Consider the following 13,752-nt stretch of genomic DNA (forward strand, 5'->3'; position numbering starts at 1 on the left):
AACGTCTCGCTCAGCAACAGAAATGTTGGGCTCAATTGTGGTCGTAAATCGAGGATTACCTGTACCTGCAGGAGGGGAGAGAGGGAGGGGAGAGATGACTCAATTCGGGGTTTAGTTTAAAAGCAGTGGTTCTGATCAGAAAATTTTCAAATCAAATTTCAATCACAGCCAATCCCAGGGAGAATGGAGCAGTGGACTTTCCTGGGGTTTTCATTGCTGATTTGTGTGTGTGTGTGTGTTGTTTTGTTTTGCTGGTTTTGATTGTGTTTAGGAGATAGAATTTAAGACTTAGAATAACTTTATTGTCACTTTGAATGCACACTAATCGGCATACATTAAAATGAAATTGCATTGCCCGCGGCTCTCAAAGGGGCACCACCTCCAATATACACTCCATAAACACGAGAATAAATAAATATGCATAGACCCATATGCCCACATATATTACCGTGTTTCCCTGAAAATAAGACTGGGCTTATTTTCTGATAATATAGATTGATAAATAATAAAGATAAAGACTGATAATATTAATTTTTGCTCCAAAAGACGCATTAGGGCTTATTTTCTGGTTAGGTCTTATTTTGGGGGAAATACCATACTAAATGCATCCATCTGACTATCTTAACTGGGGGTTATTTGGAGGGGGGCTTATATTACGAGCATCCTGAAAAATCATGCTAGGACCTATTTTCCGGTTGGGTCTTATTTTCAGGGAAACAGGGTATATATATGACACAGAGAAACAACAAAGAGTCTAGTTCAGATGTATGTACAGGGCAAGAAAAACAAATCTTGAGCCAGAGTTAAGGTATCGCTGTAAAGGAGGAGGAGAAGACCCAATTTTGTTAGATCTAAGAGCTACTTCCAATATTTATACAGCTAGATCAGGGGCCGTCCAACCTTGGCCCCTTTAAGACCTGTAGACTTCAACTCCCAGAATTCCCCAGCCAGCGCGCATGCGCTGGCTGGGGAATTCTGGGAGTTGAAGTCCACAGGTCTTAAAGGGGCCAAGGTTGGACGGCCCTGAAGTGGACTAACACATTATGGTGACATTACAAGAACCAGCAGTTTACAAACATCAATTTCATCAGAAAAATAGCATTTTTGCCCTGGGCAACCTTTCCACGGTGCTTCCATAATTGAACAGTTGGAATTGATTGATTGATTGATTGATTGATTGATTGATCGATCGATCTACAAGGCGAATTCTTGCCCATTGGACAAGCCAATATCAGCCTGGCAACCAAATCTAGGTTAGTCCACTGGATTGTGTTCCCCGAGGCCACCTATGGTTGTGAAAGCCGGACCTTAAAAAAAGGCAAGGCAGGAAGATAATCGAAGGGGTTAGAGGTGGGGCGCGGGAGGAGACCCTCTCTGGACGGCAAAGGTGACCAACGCACAAGTAATGGAGCAGGTGACACCATGCCTGTTCCTGGGAGGCAAAAATCACCAACCGCATCTCTTATTTTGGCCGTGCCATGGGGAGGGATTCAGGAATTAGCTTTGGAAGAATTAGTGGTAAAAGGGAACCAGGCAGTCAAGACGGTAGCTGGACACCAAAAGCAGCACAAGGTCAGAAGATGTTGTAGAGAGACTTCCTGGCCCTTAAGAATCGCCAAGAATCAGACTCAACTGAAGGGATCATCATTTCTTTCTCTCTTTCCTTTCCTTTCCTTCCCTTCATTCTATCTCCCCTCCTTCCCTCCCTGTTCTGCCCTAGCTACGGACCCCAAAGAACGCAGCACACACAAACTCTATACAAAGCTTATTTTACTAAAATAACTCAGTCTTTTCCAAACAAAGACTGTTAATAAACTTTCTTAACAGCCTACAAGAAACCAAAGATAAAGTAATCACAATCTTACTAAGGTTGGCAGAAAGCCCAGAAGCAATTTGCAGAGAATCCAGACGCGAAGGAGAATGAACTAAAGTTGTTCCCTACAGTTTGCTGCAAGTGGCGTTCCTCCTTAAATAGGCTAAGGGAGTGGCCAATTAGCCCCAAGCCTTACTCTCGAGGAGACCTCCTCCTGAGGAGCCTCTCCTGCCTTTTGGCCACTCTGCGAGCCAGTGCAACGAAAAGAGGCTCCTCCTCTTCTTCCTCTTCACTTATGGGAGCTTATGGAGGTTCTGAAGGCCCTGGCTGAATCCCCGCCTCTGGCACCACATCTTCTCCAGCCTCCTCACTGTCCGACTCAAGCGCCAGCTGCACAGGCTGCTGGCACAGCACCACACCAGCCTCCTCGCTGTCGGAATCGGCTACAATCTGCACAGGCTGCTGACGGGCCACAACTCTCCCTCCCTCCCTCCCCTCCCTCCCTCCCTCTATCTATCTAATCTATCTATCTACCAACCAACTGTATTTTTCGGAGTATAAGATGCACCTTTTCCCCCCAAAAAGGAGGATAAAAATCTGGGTGCGTCTTTCTTATACTCCGAATGTAGCCCCGCCCACCCTCTCAAATGGAGGTTTCAGAGGCTGAAAAAAGCATCAGAAAGGAAGCTTCAGAAAAAAAGCCCCCAAAAAGAGCTTCAGAGGCTTTTTTTCTGAAGCTGTTTCAGAGGCTTTCAGAGGCAGGAAAAAGTTTTTTTCTGAAACAGAGTTTCAGAAGTTTCAGAGGTAGGAAAAAAAAGCAAGGCACAGAGCTCACAACCAAGGAACCTGTTGCTAAAATTCACCTCTGGGAACAGCTGATTGAGGGTATTCCAGGAGGCTGATCCACCTGCCAATCCAGGTGGGCTTATTTTCCTCCCCAAAAACTAAGGTGCATTTTATACTCCGAAAAATGCGAGTACCTATCTACCTACCTACCTACCTACCTATCTATCCATCCTCTATCTACCCACCACCCACCCACCCACCCCTTCTTCCCTCCCTCCCTCCCTTCCCTGACAAAGGAAACCAGGCCACCAAAGAACACAATGGCTGGAAACCATCAAAACTGAGGGTGGAGGTCCATTCTCCGAGCTTGTGGGTGGGTTTCTCAACGTTTCATTTCCAGGCTAAGGAACCTCTTCAGCAGAGTTTAGGGGGGTGTCACTTCTGCTTATCAGGGCTTCCTGTGGTCTGATGGCCTGGTGTGGGTTACGTCAGGTGAGGATCTTGTAATGGGCCTTATGACGGGGAGGGTCACACCAGGTGAGGGTCTTCTGATGGGTCGGTCCATTCCGCTGAAGATGTTACCTAGCCTGGTAGGTTAGAAACCAACCCACAAGCTGGGAGAACAAACCTCCATCCTTCTTCTCCACCCGAGCCACAGATATCCCCCACTATCTCAAACCATCAAAGCTGACACGTGTTGTAGGCTCCGTTACCTGAGCCTGTGTCATCGTCAGGAGAGGACTCCGAGAGTGAAGGGGAGGAGTTGGCAAGGCCTCCCTCTCCAGGACCCTCCTCTCTGGCAATGCCTTCGGTGTCCGCCGAAGGGCAAGAGATAGGGCTGGGGCCAAGCACGTCCACGCAACCACAGGTGGACAGTGATGAGAGTAATGAGTCTTGGCTGGATCCACGCCAGCGTTGCAGAGATAAGCGCGCGCAACAGAAGAAAAGGCGTGCCCGAGATTAGGCTGAGTCACTGGACCACACACCCCACAGGATATAAAAGGGAGCGTGGTGGCCAGTCAAACCTTGTGACGAACAAAGCTGAAAGCTTCCACGCCATTCTGCATTGCCGGACTTTTGCTTTAAGACTTTGCTGAATTATCTTTGGACTTGATTGACTCCGTAATTATTGAGCTGTTTCCTTTGATGTACCAGAAGCGGGGAGAAGTTATCTCTCCTCTTTGTAAATAATAAACTCTTGGCAGGCAGCCACTAGGTTGTTGCCAAGTTCCGTTATCATAAGGAAAAGGATTTTGCCGGCTGGTTTGGTCTTTAACTCCTGAACGTCTGTTGGTGTGTGTGCGTGGGGTTGGGGACAGAACATCCAGTCAGTTAGAGCACAGAACGACGCAAAGAAACAGTGCAAGATCGGAAGATGTGGAGAGACCCCCCCGCCCCTCTGGCCCAGAGAATCACCAAGAACCGGAGACGACTGAATGGATCACATCCTCCTCCTCCTCCTCGCTCATCAATATCACCAGAGATTCCTTGCAACAAAACTGAATAGAAACGGCAGGCAATGCAACGCGTAGAATTCAGGCCGGAGTCTCATTTGAAAAGGATCTGCCTGGCTTCAATTTTTGCTCACAACCTTTTCCAGATTTAATTTGAAACATTTTCTTCCCCCACCATCTGATGGGGAAAAAAAATACGCCATCCTATCATGGTGGGAGAGGAGGGAACGAGCAGAGCTTGCATTTTATTTTTTCCCATATGCCGTGCAACCAGGAGAAAGGCGGAAAGAAGCTTCTGTACCTTTTTTAAGTCTCGTTCTTTAAAACGTGCACAATAAACAGCTATGAGGGAGCAATTAGTGAAGCCCTGGAATAAAACAGTTTTGCAAAACGAGCGATGGTTCACCCTGCTGCATCAGGGTTGAATTTCGATCACCGAGTCCCTTTCGGGAAAAGACGACGCTTCAGAAAAATAGTCCTTTAGCGCAGGGGTCTCCAACCTTGGCAACTTTTAGACTTGTGGACTTCAACTCCCAGAATTCCCCAGCCAGCGCATGTGCGCTGGCTGGGGAATTCTGGGAGTTGAAGTCCACAAGTCTAAAAGTTGCCAAGGTTGGAGACCTCTGCTTTAGCGTCCTATGTAGAGTTTCTCTCAAATACCAGCTGCTTGGGGAAAGACACAGATACCCCTTGAGTATCGCTGCCTCTGAGCTCTCAAGGATGCCGTACTTTATTTCAATTTATGTATTTTATGTTCCTTTCAGCTTCAGGATTACTGTTTGCAATTTATCTCTACTACGCTGGTCTGTGACCATAAATAAGGATTTGATTCCAGTCCTTTAATGGGAACAACTTACAAGCTGTTATCCTCAACTAGCTGCTTGCCACTATTTTCCAAATAGTTTCTTTCAGGAAACCGACAAAGGAGAATATCTGTAGCTCAGGGAAACCAAAAGCCATCGGTTCATATTTCAGACTGGGGGGGGGGGGACATCTGGGGGCGGTTGCAGAGAGGAGGAGGACTTGGGGGCCCTTGGGGGTCTCTGAGTTTGGGGGTTTTCTTGCAGACGTTTTATGACCCAAATTAAGTGACATCGTCAGTGATAGATGAGGTCACCTAGTTCGGGTCATGGAACTTCTGCAAGAAAACCACCAAGCTTGGAGAAAACCATGGATGGATGGATGGAAGGAACAATGATAATGTTACCTAGTTGGGTAATAAAATGTCTGTAAGAAAACAACCATGCTCAGAGAGAGGAAGGAAGAAGGGGGAGGGAGGGAGGGAAGAAAGAAAGAAAGAAAGAAGGAAGGAAGGAAGGAAGGAAGGAAGGAAGGAAGGAAGGAAGGAAGGAAGGAACGGGAAGGAAGGGAGGGATGAGAGAGAGAGGGAGGGAAGGAGGGAGGGAGGGAGGAAGGAAAGAAAGAAAGAAAAGAAAGAAAGAAAGAAGGAAGGAAGGAAAGAAAGAAAGGAAGGAAGGAAGGAAGGGGAAGGGAGGGAGGGGGGAGGGAGGGAGGGAAGAAAGAAAGAAAGAAAGAAAGAAAGAAAGAAAGACAAGAAGAAGAAAGAAAGAAAGAAAGAACAATGATAATGTTTACCTATATTATTGGGTAACAAATTAGGTAATGAAATGTCTGTAATGTCTGTAAGAAAACAACCAACTCAGAGAGGAGGAAGGAAGGAAGGAGAAGGGAGGGAGGGAGGGAGGGAAGGAGGGAAGAAAGAAGAAGGAAGGAAGGAAGGAAAGAAAGAAAGAAAGGAAGGAAGGAAGGGGAAGGGAGGAAAGGAGGAGAGAGAGGGAGGGAGGGAGGAAAGAAAGAACAATGGATAATGTTACCTATATTATTGGGTAACAAATTAGGTAATGAAATGTCTGTAAATGTCTGTAAGAAAACAATCAAGCTCAGAGAGGGAGGGAGGGAGGAAGGGAAGAAGGAAGGAAGGAAGGAAGGAAGGAAGGAAGGAAGGAAGGAAGAAAGGAGGGAGGGAGGGAGGAGGGAGGGAGGGGGAGATCATTGGGGGCCATGAAAGAACCCAGCTCAGAGAGCCCCAAAGGTTTGGGGAAAAGCTTGGAGTTCCAGTCTGAGGGATGCTTTGTCCGCAGAGGCTCCCTGCCATTTCCGATGTGCTTCCTGTGGTGCTTTTTGAGGAGACGGTCACCCTCATGGAAGTCATTGCCTGACGTGTCCCCAGGCTGGGCCAGGATTGCATAAGGCACCTTTATGGTGACCAGCCCTGACGGACCTTCCTGATGAACCATCCTCCAATGGAGGGCAGGGGACAGGGGGGAGAAATTCTGCTCTCAAGGAGAGTGCGCCAGAGGTTGCTTTTGGGCAGTCCTTTCCTGAGCTAGCTAGAAGGGAGGGGGGTTTGTGGAGAAGAGGAGGAGGAAGACTATGGTGGTTTTCTTGCAGACGTTTCATGACCAAACTAGATAACATTATCAGTGCTAGAAGGGAGGAGGAGGACGGTGGGGTCCTTGATGCTCTTGGAGCTCAATGGTTTTTCTTGCAGACTTTTTTTTTTTTTTTTTTACTTTGATTTATATGCCGCCCTTCTCCGGAGACTCAGGGTGGCTTACAATGCGCTAAGCAATAGCCTTCATCCTTTTGTATATTTATACAAAGTCAGCTTATTGCCTCCACAATCTGGGTCCTCATTTCACCTACCTTAGAAAGGATGGAAGGCTGAATCAACCTTGAGCCTTGGAGAGATTCGAACCCTGCAGTAATTGCAGGCAGCTGGTCTTAATAACAGGGTGCACTAAACCCTTGTACTATCAAGGCTTCATAACCCAACTAAGGTTTCATAACCCAACTAAGTAACATCATCAGTGCACATGGTTACACTCCGCTTTCTAACACCGATGATGTTTCCCACTTGGGTGATGAACCCTCTGCAAGAAAAATGAGAGCACCGTGGACCTCACAGTCCTCCCCCCCTCCCCCTCCTCTCTGCAAACCCCTCTCCCTTCGAGCACTGATGCTGTTACGTGGTTGGGTCATAAAACGTCTGCAAGAAAATAACCAAGTTTAGAGAGCACCAAGACTTCACCCTCCTCCTCCTCCTCTCCACAAACCCCACAGCCTTCAAGCACTGATGCTGTTCCCTACTTGGGTCATAAAACGTCTGCCAGAAAACAGCCAAGCTCAGAGAGCACCCAGGACCCAGAGCTACAAATACCGTCACTTATTCCAAACGCTGCCCAAGGCTACTACTTGTGAGGAGGAGCCGTTTTGACCAGGCAGGGAAATGAAGGGGTGGGGGGCTGAGCAAGCCCCCTCCCTTCCAGAGTCCAGCTCTTTCTGTGCACAGGACAGTGGGGGGGGGGGGGCTCCTAGGGGTTGAAAGGGACAGAATGCAATCCCAGGGGAGAGCCAAGATCAAAACTCGAAGGGGAGTTTTTTTTTTTTTCTGGGATTCCTCCCAGTTTTCTTCTTCCTTCCCGCAGTAGTCAGCCTTCCCTCTATCTCAGTGTTTCTCAACCTTGGAAGCTTGAAGATGGGTGGACTTCAACTCCCAGAATCCCCCAGCCAGCGCTGCTGGCTGGGGGATTCTGGGAGTTGAAGTCCACCCATCTTCAAGCTTCCAAGGTTGAGAAACACTGCTCTATCTGGTCTCTATCAACTTGCCCGGATTGACTTCTACCTGATGCTGGATTGCCTGGGGGGAGGGAAGGAGGGAGGGGGGGAGAAGGAGAGTCCTCCCTTCCGGGACCCTCAGGGACCCCCCATTCATTTCATTGGATTCACTGTGACTTTTCTATGCCGCCCCCTCCCCGCCCCACTCCCCCCCTCTTGTTTACAATCCACAAAAGCAAGATTTTAACAAGAGCCTGGATAGCTCAACAGACTAAAATCCTGTTATTAACATTCAGCTGCCTGCAATTACTGCAAGTTCGAATCTCGCCAGGCTCAAGGTTGACTCAGCCTTCCATCCTTTCTAAGGAAGGTAAATTGAGGACTCAGTTTGTGGGGGGCAATAAGATGACTTTGTATAAAATATACAAAAGGATAAAGGCTATTGCTTAACGCATTGTAAGCCTCCCTGAGTCTCCGGAGAAGGGCGGCATATAAATCAAATTTAAAAAAAGAAGAGGAGGAGAAGGAGGAGAAGAAGAAGAAGAGGAGGAGGAGGAAGCACAGGAAGGAGGAGGAGGAGGAGGAGGAGGAGGAGGAGGGGGAGGAAGAGGAGGAAGATAGGAGCCCTGGTAGCACAGCAGACTAAAGCACTGTTAAGTAACACCAGCTGCCTGCAATTACTGCAAGTTCGAATCTCGCCAAGGCTCAAGGTTGACTCAGCCTTCCATCCTTTCTAAGGAAGGTAAATTGAGGACCCAGTTTGTGGGGGCAATAAACTGACTTTGTATAAAATATACAAAAGTATGAAGACTATTGCATAACGCATTGTAAGCCGCCCTGAGTTGAAGGGCGGCATATAAATCAAATAAAAAAAAAAAAAAGAGGCAACCAAACGTTACAATGTTGCAATCATCAAAGCCTAAAAAAGCAACACTCGGGATTCGAAGCGGTCCCCGGGGAAAAGGAATGGACCGGTGGGGGGTCCCGGGTCTGGGGGCTCCCCCCGGCCGCAAAGACCCCCCTCCACCGCCCAGGTGACCCCCCCCAACCAGAACAGCCCCCTCCTCCCCAAGAGACCCCACTCCAGCCCAGCCAGGGGTGCAAAGTGCAAAGGGCCCCCTCTGGCTGCTTCCCCCCCTTTCCCTCCCCCTTCTCTGCGGCAAGAGGCGCCCGGGAGCCCCTCCAGCCTTCGCCAACCGGGCGCCCTCCGGATTGGGGGGCGGGGGGTCCCCTTAAACCGCTTGGGTGGGGGAGGGCGGCGGTGAGGGGGCCCGTTTGGGGGGGTCCCGGGGGGCTTCTGGGCTCTCGGTGCCCCCCCTCCTCCCCCTCCCCCCTCCCGCGGACTCACCCAACGCCCGGACGCAGCGAGCGAAGCAGCCGCAGCTGCAGGAGCCACGCCGCCATCTTGGCCCGCCGCGCGGTGCATTGTGGGCGTGGTAGTTCTGCGCGCCGGGGAAGGGAGGGGCCTCCCCCTGCTCCTCCCTCCACCCCCCCCCCGTGGAGCGGAGGAACGCGGGTTTGGAGCGTCGTGGGAACCCACCACTTTTAATTTTAATGAATGAATGAATGAATTAAATTAATTAATTTAATTAATGTTTAATGCGCTGCTTTGACCCCCGTCAAAGGGTCTTTGAGGGGGTCTTTGTCCCGGTCCAGCCCTGCAGAAGTGCTGGGGACGGAGGGCGTGAGATGGGGGCGTCCCGGAGGACCCCCAGATTGCCAATCTAGGGCAGGGCCTCGGGCCGTGCCGGAGCAGAGGTGGTACATTCCCAGGTCGCGGAGACCCCCAACCCAAATGTTATTAATTATTGTACTATTAATAATGTCACGCCTGACATTATTAATAATTTCATTATTGATAATATAAGAACTCGGGGTCCCTGGGCAGATTGCAAAAGTGTCTCGCTTTTGAAAGAATAAATTTACGAAGGGGATGATTTAAAAAACCATGGATGGATACAAATGGCTGAAATTTATTTATTCATTTATTTATTATTGCGATTTATATGCCGCCTTTCTCCCTAGGGACTCAAGGCGGCTTACAAAATAACAAATTCCAATACAAATCACAATGAAATAAATTAAAATCAACAACCCTATTAAAAACAGTTTAAAATTATAACAGTGTATCCCCAAACGGATCAGTTGAGTTGACGAAAGAGCCACGTCATGGTCGGGGAAGAGCAGCAAATGCTTATCCCGGTGTTGCAAAGTATTCTAGGGAGCCTTTCGAGTTTTTCCTGGGCATCGCATGCAGTTGTCCACAAGGGTTAAATGCCTCAGGTCATGTGGAGAAGGGTTTCTGGGCATAAACAGAGCGTCCCCAAAAGGAATCCGCATTCTACGCAGAACTTCAAGGTGTAACTTCCAGTTAGGACCACCAGGTGGGGCTGCTGCTCCGTGAGAGGTTAGAGGCGATTCCAAGCCCCCTCCTTTGCCTTATGAATGACAGCTCCCATCATTTCCAGGGGGACTTTGGGGAGGGGGCATTTGGAGACAATTGGGGGGGGGATAGACACAGATTTGTGTATTAAATTGTGACTTTCTCTTGCATTGTGCAAAGCCTGGGCCTGCCCTGTCCTGTCTCCTCCAGGCAAATCCTGGATTGCAGGATTAGGGCCAGAAGTGATGCTCTCACCTGTGGCCAGTTTAAGAGGGGAGGACTTCAACTCCCAGCATTCCCCAGCCAGCATGCTTTAAGGGGGGGGGTTCAAAAGAGCCTTGGTGGCGCAGTGGACTAAAGTGCTGTTAAGTAGCACTTAGCTGCCAGCTGCCTGCAATTAGTGCGAGTTCAAATCTCACCAGGCTCAAGGTTGACTCAGCCTTCCATCCTTCTGAGGTAGGTAAAATGAGGACCCGGATTGTGGGGGCAATAAGCTGACTTTGTATAAAAAAAGAACACCGCTGGGGGGGGGGCGCGAAAGCCCTACTAAGCAGGTATATATAAAAGTATGAAGGCTATTGCTTAATGCTTTGTAAGATGCCCTGAGTCTCTGGAGAAGGGCGGCATATAAATCGAACCAATAAATAAATAAATAAATAAATAAATAAAATCCCAGAATTCTCCAACCAGCATGCTTTAAAGGGGGGTGGACTTCAACTCCCAGAAACCCCCAGCCAGCATGCAGGGGGACTTCAACTCCCAGAATTCCCAGCATACTTTAAAAGGAGGGGAGGACTTCAATTCCAGGAATTCCCCAGTCGGCATGCTTGAAAAGGAAAGGGGGGGGTTCAATTCCCAGAATGGCTGGCTGGGGAATTGAAGTCAGGTTCTGAAGCTTGGATACCCCTGGTAGAGTCTCCTTCTTGAGCAGGGGTGGGTTGGACTAGATTAGAAGATCTCCAAGATCCCTTCCAACTCGATTCCTCCCTTCCTAGTCCTCTCTGGGGTTAAAGCCTCTTCTCAGAGCCTCTCCCCTCCCTCTCCCGCTCTGCCAATAATAAAATTGTGATAATGCAAATATGCGACCCAGGTGGGACTTGAACCCACAATCCCCAGCTCCGGAGGCTGATGCCTTATCCATTAGGCCACTGGGCCCCCTTCCTCAGCTCCTCGCTGCCGCCGCTCCTGCAGCTAACAGCGGGGGTGGAGGGGGGGGCAGAGCCAGCCTTGGCACCGAAAGCGGATGCCTGGATGCCGTTGAATTCTCTGGCGGAGAGGAGAAGGCGGAGAAGCAGGGCTGGCACGCGGAGGATGGAGGCTGCTGCTTTGATGATGTCGTTGTGTGGATCTCAGGAGACGAAGCCCAGCCGGATTCTGCCACCAAAACAAGCTACGATGCCCGTCTGGTCGTGAGCCAGCTTGCAAATCGGAATCCGCTTCACCCAGTTCAAGGCTTGCCAAGAGAGCCAGGCTGCAGAAGGCGGATCTCAAAATTGGAGGCTGATTTTTTTTTCTCCCCAGGAAACACACAGCCAGATCTGGTTTAAAAAAAAAGTCAGAATCACAGCCACAATGGTGGGAAATCAAAGCTCTTCCCTTTTTATCCAATGATGGCCATTAAAAAAAACAAACAATGGCAGGCAATCCTCGTCTTCCAACAGTTCATTTAGTGACCGTTTGGAGTTACCGATGGCACTGCAAACGGCAATTCAGGACTGTTTTTCACACTTACGACCGTTGCGGAATCACGTGATTTCTATTTGGAAGCTTGGCAACGGACTCACATTTATGACGGTTGCCGCATCCCCACAGTCACGTGATCAGAACTCATATTTATGACGGCTGCAGTGTCCCAGGGTCCCGTAATCCCCTTTTGCAACCTTCTGACGAGCAAAGTCGATGGGGAAGCCATCGATTCACTGTGACTCATTTAATGATGGCAGCAATTCGCTGAACAAATGTGGCGAGAAAAGTCATAAAATGGGGCAAACTCTCCGAACAACTGTCTTGCTTAGTAATGGAAATTCTGCGCTCAGATTTTCCCAAAGTCACCCAGCTGGGTTTAATGCCTAAGGTTGGACTAGAACTCCCAGTCTCCTGGTGATTTGACCCAGTCACCCAGATAGTTTTCATGCCTAAGGTGGGACTAGAATTCCCAGTCTCCTGGTGATTTGGCCCAAAGTCACCCAGATAGTTTTCACGCCTAAGGCAAGACAAGACTAGAACTCACAACCACCTGCTTTCTAGCCTAGTGCCTTCACCTCGTCTAGACTAAACCGGCTCTCTTTTATGGAATAATGTCTATTTATCTCATTTTTATGCAAGACAAATTCTTGCATCATTGCACATCCTTCGGTTGCAAGCCCTGGCTTAATTTTGTCTCGCCTGGAGTCCTAACACAAAGGCAAATATTTGTTTTCCAGACCAAGTGGGTCCCTTTGCTTACGTTCTACATTCCTGCGGTTGCACCTGAGACGTCGTAGGAGGCCGGGTGAGGTTTGCGGTGGCAAAAGATTAGAAGGACCCGTGAGTACCGTTTTTCCCAACGAAGGCGTTTCGTTTCAGGCTATCCTGCCAATCAGCCTTCGAATAAAGTTGCTGAGAGGGAAAATTTGCTCCCAGATTCCTTCGGATTCTTAGATCTTACATCTACACACAGGTAAGTCCTCGATTTACGACCCACATTCTGTTGGAAGCGAGACATTCGTTAAGGGAGCCGGGCCCCGTTTTGCAACCTTTTGCACCGCCGTTGTTAAGCGAATCATTGCCTCCAAGGTCCCCTCCGACTCTGTTATTCTATTCTATTCTAGTTGTTAAGAGAGTCACACGGCCATTAAGTGGCTTCCCCGTTGACCTTGCTTGTCAGAAGGTCACAGAAGACCCCTGGACGCTGTGACCGTCGTAAATACGAGCCAGAGGTCAAGCATCACATGATCATGGGCATGCTGCAACCGTCATAACTGTGAAAAAGGGTTGTATCTCACTCTTTCGAGGGCTGTTGTCACTTTGAACGGTCATTAAATGAGCTGTTGTAAGTCGAGGACTACCTGTAGATCAGTGTTTCTCAACCTTGGAAGCTTGAAGATGGGTGGACTTCAACTCCCAGAATCCCCCAGCCAGCGCTGCTGGCTGGGGGATTCTGGGAGTTGAAGTCCACCCATCTTCAAGCTTCCAAGGTTGAGAAACACTGCTGTAGATAGACTTCAACTTACGACCATAAGCGAGCCCAACCTTTCCATGGCTAACAAAAGTCAGTTGTTAAGCGAATCGTGCGGTCATTAAATGAATCCGTCTTCCCCCGTTCACTTTGCTTGCCTGTGAAAAGCGTGAATTGATTGTGAAATCGTTTTGAAAAGCGGTCATAAGTCCCTTTTTTCAGTGCCGCTCTAACTTTGAACGGTCACTAAACGAACGGTTGTAAGTCGAGGACTAGCTGTGCGTTGTTCCTTTCGTGGACAGGCTAGTCCTCGACTTCTGGCACTGAAAAAAGTGACTTACAACCGCTCCTCGCACTTACAACTGTTGCCCTGTGGCCACATGATCAAAATTTGGGCACTTGGCAACTGGCATGTACTTATGACGGTTGCACTGTTCCCGGGGTCACGTGATCCCCTTTTGTGACCGTTTGGGGACCCCAAAGCCACCCTGGTCCCAGGGAGCCACTGACGCCTGCAAAATGCCAATCTGGCCACAACAGAAGGACTCTTTTTGTGTCCATCTTCAGAGTCTTCCAGAAG

General features: G+C 49.0%; 1 protein-coding gene and 1 non-coding gene across 3 annotated transcripts in view; both read right to left on the bottom strand.

Annotated features, from left to right (window-relative positions):
- The window catches only part of EFR3A (EFR3 homolog A), a 53,830-nt gene extending 44,780 nt beyond the window's left edge, over window positions 1–9,050 (bottom strand). For both annotated transcript variants that reach the window (XM_070940184.1, XM_070940183.1), the window contains exon 1: window positions 8,981–9,050. The gene's annotated coding sequence lies outside the window, so the exon portion shown is untranslated. The remainder of the gene's footprint in view (window positions 1–8,980) is intronic.
- A 2,047-nt stretch (window positions 9,051–11,097) lies between these two features.
- TRNAR-CCG (transfer RNA arginine (anticodon CCG)) lies at window positions 11,098–11,170 on the bottom strand. The gene has a single exon. It is a non-coding gene; the product is annotated as a tRNA-Arg (tRNA).
- Between the last annotated feature and the right edge of the window lie 2,582 nt (window positions 11,171–13,752).

The sequence above is a fragment of the Pituophis catenifer genome, unplaced genomic scaffold (assembly GCF_029215685.1).
Source record: "Pituophis catenifer annectens isolate HBS135680 unplaced genomic scaffold, rPitCat1.0.hap2 SCAF_3, whole genome shotgun sequence".
In the NCBI taxonomy this organism is placed as follows: Eukaryota; Metazoa; Chordata; class Lepidosauria; order Squamata; family Colubridae; genus Pituophis; species Pituophis catenifer.